At 36.8% G+C, this 5,069-nt stretch overlaps 1 protein-coding gene and 1 long non-coding RNA gene across 3 annotated transcripts in view; both read right to left on the bottom strand.

The window, feature by feature from the left end:
• The window catches only part of LOC107732613 (type-2 angiotensin II receptor-like), a 4,989-nt gene extending 2,670 nt beyond the window's left edge, over nucleotides 1–2,319 (bottom strand). Inside the window, exon 1 of one of the 2 annotated variants that reach the window (XM_016544001.1) lies at nucleotides 2,073–2,319. The gene's annotated coding sequence lies outside the window, so the exon portion shown is untranslated. Of the gene's footprint in view, nucleotides 1–2,047 lie in introns of both variants that reach the window. The other variant, XM_016544000.1, reaches the window with a different exon arrangement.
• A 1,466-nt stretch (nucleotides 2,320–3,785) lies between these two features.
• Nucleotides 3,786–4,663, bottom strand: LOC107732616 (uncharacterized). Its single transcript, XR_001638890.1, has 3 exons — nucleotides 4,609–4,663; nucleotides 4,216–4,345; nucleotides 3,786–3,850 (listed from the first exon to the last, which is right to left on the bottom strand). It is a non-coding gene; the product is annotated as an uncharacterized LOC107732616 (long non-coding RNA).
• Between the last annotated feature and the right edge of the window lie 406 nt (nucleotides 4,664–5,069).

A 5,069-nucleotide genomic window follows, 5' to 3' on the forward strand; every position in this document is an offset into this window, starting at 1 on the left:
TTCCCTTATCCCCGTTTAATAATCATACCACGTTTCACAATTTAAAGTTTAAAGCACATAGTCTTGAACAGTTTCAACTGACCCCACACAAAAACACATTCCCAAACAATCATAAATTCCTTCGGATCGCTGGGGTGATAAACACATGTCCGGTTAGATGGGGTGGGGGGTGTACAGAAACAGGTGTCCAAACAGGTGTCCATTTATGGTAGGAGGAGGGGGGTTTATGAGGGGCAATAAATCAAACTTCTTGACACTTAGGACCTTATACTCTCTCTCTCTCTCCTCTACATCTTGTCAGTGTGAGAAAGAGAATCTGTGAGTGTGAGAGAGAAATGTGAGAAAGCGAGTGTGTGTGCGTGTAACCATAGCTCTGGTGAGTTTGGGTCCAGCGCAGATGTGTTTTATAACTCTCAGTAGGCTGCGCACAATATATCTGGTTACTGTTAACATAGGCGGGGGGCACATGAAGATTGGATTGACTGGGAAATCAGTTGTGGTGTTTGAGGGGCGTACAAACGGGATTCAGTCCTGCTCCCCAATAGTATACATAACACAAAGTAGTAGTCAAGGCATTCTTTTCATATTTTCCCAATGAGCTCAGGTAATGTATGTATGTATAATTGGACAACAAAACCACACAGGTCCTGAAACAAATATCACGATTAGACCGGGTAACATAACATGAAATCCTCAAGTAACTGACAACATATTTAGAAGTTTTAAGCTTTTATTTAAAGGATAAGGTAGTTATGTTAAGGCTTATTAAATCTAAAATGTAAATAAAAGACTGGAAATATCTGGCAAACCTTAAGTTTTAGGAAACACTTTAGTTTAGGGAACAATTCTTATATTATTAGCATATTGGCTGTTTATTAGTACTTATAAAGCACGTATTAATGCCTTGTTCTGCATGATCATATTTTAAACCCCTTAATCCTACCCCATACTAAACTAAAGTGAGACCAAGTTTAATATGTTAAATATATTAGGAATCTGCATACTCTGCCTGTGCTATACTACAGGAACAAGTTTCTCATCATTCAAATCTAACTGTCATGGTAATTCATTTATGAAGATTAACATTACATGCTCCGAGCCCTAAATAATCTTCACAGCTGTTGAAAATAATCCCAGTCATATTTCAAATGTTGCACATGTTCTTAATCAGAACGCTACGCCTGTCAAGTTAACACAGCGTTTCTGTTTAAGTCATTGAAAAGCTTGTAGTTATCTAATATAATAAATGAAAAAGAAAAAGCAGTGTCATCTTATGTACCCTTGGAAAAAATTGCATTTTGTTTGAAAAAGCGTCAAGATCTGTTTGTCAAATACTGGGGCAGCTTCCTTTCTTATTTGGGCATAACAGGATATCATCTAACTTTCTATGCTTTCTTTTTTAATATTATTTACGGATTATTTGTGGCACTATGGGTTGGAGGTTTAGGGCATGTTATAGGGCAGTGTATACAGGAATGATCTATTCAGATTATTCTGTATTTTATATGTTGTGTTTAACCTGAAAAAAAACCAGTAAACATAATGTTCAAAAAAAGAAAAAGAAAAAAAAAAAGCATTTTTTTTCCAGATGCATATAACCACTGAAACGATCTGAACTATTTCCCTCATATTTGGTTCATATCTCATATTACATATCCTATAGCTTTGGAGAAACAGCAATGTCCAAAACTATCCAGAGTGATTCTGCTCTCTTGTAAAAATGACATTTAAACTCACAATTCTGTCTAGTGTCAGCAAACTGTCTGGAAGTGCATATGTGAGTAAAATGATATGCAATCTGGCTTTCTAATTTCTAATACGTTGCAGAAAATAAAAGGAATAACAAGCAAGATAATGTAACAAGAACAATGCTTAAGACTGCACTGACATCATTATGTTTTCTTTTTAAAAGTTTTAAGGCTTTATTACTGAAATTAGATGCCTCTGATTTTAGACATGGGGTCTTAAGAAGTTAAGTTAACTTAAAAAAAGAAAACATCTTGGAAGAATAATTATGTTCAAAATTTCAGAAAAAAAAAAACATTACCACAACACTCTGCAGCTCAGCATGCCTTTCAGTTTCCAGTGCAAATTTAGTGAAGTCTTCAGTCTCTCCGAGGTGTCCCTAAACCCCTGGCACACATTTCACGCTGACAACCGAGCCAAAGAAAGCTTGCTTAGCCCCCAGCAGACTTTTGCATTTCGGAAGTGGAGACAATTCTCTGCGTGTGTAAGTATATAAGGGAGTAAACAGCCAACCAGACGTAGGATTTGCTAAAATATTTTTACGTCCACATTTGTCCACTGGGGAAAGGAGGGTGGAGATGGATATTGAGAGGGGGGGGGTGAAAGTGTTCTTTTCCTTTTAGTAAATGCCTGCGTTCATTTTAAATGCATCTGGCCAGCAACTCTGTGTGAACACCAAAGCGAGAAAGAGAGAGAGAGAGAGAGAGAGGCAAGACGGCAAACACATCCAAGAGGAAGAACTCCAGCATTACACACACACCTAACAACCTGAAAGATTAAAGACAGATGTGCTACAGCAGTGTTTATTGTGTAGTGTTTATACGTGCTGCAGTAATGTTTCATCATCTTTCACAGTCAACGAACATGCAAATGTCTGTGCATCTATCTCTTCTTTCTAATGTAAATTTCCTGCATTCCTGCTAAATGAGTGCTGGTCACTGGTCTCACAAGAGTTCTGGGCTCTGCCTCTATGAATTGTGTCCTCTATCAAACATTTTACCCAGAGTGTGAAACCAGATAAGCTTCTTAAAACACAGGAAATTGAGAAACGTCAGAGGTTCCCCATTCACTCAGCTCTCTAGTTACCATGGAGACGACCCAGCGAGAGACCCCTCAGAGGTCACGGGCAGATGTGTTCTAACAATTTCATAACAAAGCAGATAATGATGTCTCCAATGAGTGGGGCTAAGATAACCGAAATTTGGCCAATTACGGATGACATTACACAGAAGCGTGAGTTTGTTTACAAATCAGTGCGTGTGATTTTCATCCAAACAACTGAAGTGACAGAACATACGGTTTCTCTAGCTTTTGAGTTTCTTAGTGGCTGTCAATGCCAGTGTCTGTAAACTATTTCTTCAATAAACGTTTGATCTACGGAAAACAATGTTGCAACAAAAACTTTTTGGTGGGGTTGCATGTTTAGAGCTATTGTTGAAATCGGAGTGTCTCCTGAACCTGCTGGCTCAAATTCAGCCTCTGTTTCGAAGAAATACTAGAACTATATAGAACTAGGCACACAATTGATTCAAAAAGGACCCTGGAATGCTGCTGTTGCCAGTAAACTGTAGAATTTGGAATCAGAATCAGTCTGGACATACTGAGCCATGCTAAAGCTATAACTTAAGACCATTGGAGGCTGAAGGGGGACACACTGTACGGCTACTAAAAATGACAACTTTTAACAGCAGAAGTATAACTCACGTAACTGACATCACAGATGAACAGCAGCTGTTTTTATAGAGAAAATGGAATTTAAATCACATACAACTTTGATTTAACTTTAAAGCTGTATCAACAGTCAATGACCAATTAAACTCCCCTCATAGCATTCATTACTGTGCACAAAGTAGCTTTAATTTCATTTTTTGACTTCACTAATCCATGACCTGATATTTATATTGATCACCAAGAGGATGAATATGAAAGCATGTTCAAAATATGTGTCGTGGTTTGTTTTCTAGTGTGTTGATGTGTTGTTTCCAATTGTGACAGTGAGTGTGACATCCGAAGTGCACTTACTCAAAGCCATATCCATCCTCTGTCCCTGAAATATTTCCCTCTTCTCAAACACTTCCTTCTGCCAGAATGGGAAAAAGAAAGCCTGCAAGCAAGCAAGCTTGAAAGAAAGAAATCCAATGTAAAACAAGTAAAACAATGACATGTTTGAAGTCAATAATAATTTCAATTTTGGGGGGGGTTTTGTCTGATTACTATGTTCACATGCTTATTCTGGTCTCAGGTTTTATTCTAATTAAGTTAACAGATGTTAATGGAAATTCTGGACAGAATGAGCTCAGATCTTGCATTATGGGTTTTGTGCCTCTGCACTCAAGGTCTCACTTTTGTGTTTATTTGAAAAACTAAAACTAGTAAAACTAGCTTTAAAGCAATATGATTTTGTGTTAAGGCTTATGGAGTAAGCTTACTGTACTGCACATACTGGAACCTGGGCCTTTGAACACTGACCTCACACTGTGAGTCTTGTTGTGAAGATTTTTTTTTTGTGTAGCTCCAAAATTTGGGATCACTCTGGATAGTTATGGAGCACCAGTTCATTTGTCTCTGGGTCATTCTACAAATGTGGTGGCCTGTCCATCTGAAAAATGATCAAAAAACACAACTCATTAATTTCACATTAAACCCACAATGCTACATTAATTATATATTATTCCATAACCATACTGTTATTTCTCATTTTATTAAACATCACACTAAATACTAAATACTACATAATTTATCATTAGCTGCCATGATGTTTTCTCAGTGATGTCACTCTTAAATAAAATGAATGAGGACCAGTAACACCACTTAAAGGAAGAATTCTGCCAAAAAAAAAAAAAAAAAACATAATTTACTCACCCGCATGTCGTTTCTTTCTTGTGCTTGCAATAACATCACTGAATTTTAATCTTAAATAACTGATGTTCTAAGTGATTAAAGTAATTGTAAAAATTAATTATAAGGTAATACTACTCAAAGTTACAGTTATTTACAGTGGTTTAGAGAACATATAGTTTTCTATAAGAATTGAGTACATCGCTGGTTACCTGTGACTGTAACTGCAAGACTCCTCCAGAGAATTACAGATTTTCACCATAAAAACACTAAATCTGAAGAATAAAAAATGACACATGTACACATTATATTGGGCTGAGAAAGAGCAGTATTCTCAGGTCATGAGAATCCCTGCTAAACACTCATAACATAAACAATACATACACAGCATAATTTGGAAATGTCAGCTCAATTTAGTGAGCCAAAGAAGCCTTATGAATGTAAAAAAAAAAAAAAAAAAAACATCCTGGCTCCCTGGAATGAGC

The sequence above is a fragment of the Sinocyclocheilus rhinocerous genome, unplaced genomic scaffold, assembly GCF_001515625.1.
Source record: "Sinocyclocheilus rhinocerous isolate Xijiao unplaced genomic scaffold, SAMN03320098_v1.1 scaffold520, whole genome shotgun sequence".
NCBI lineage: Eukaryota > Metazoa > Chordata > Actinopteri > Cypriniformes > Cyprinidae > Sinocyclocheilus > Sinocyclocheilus rhinocerous.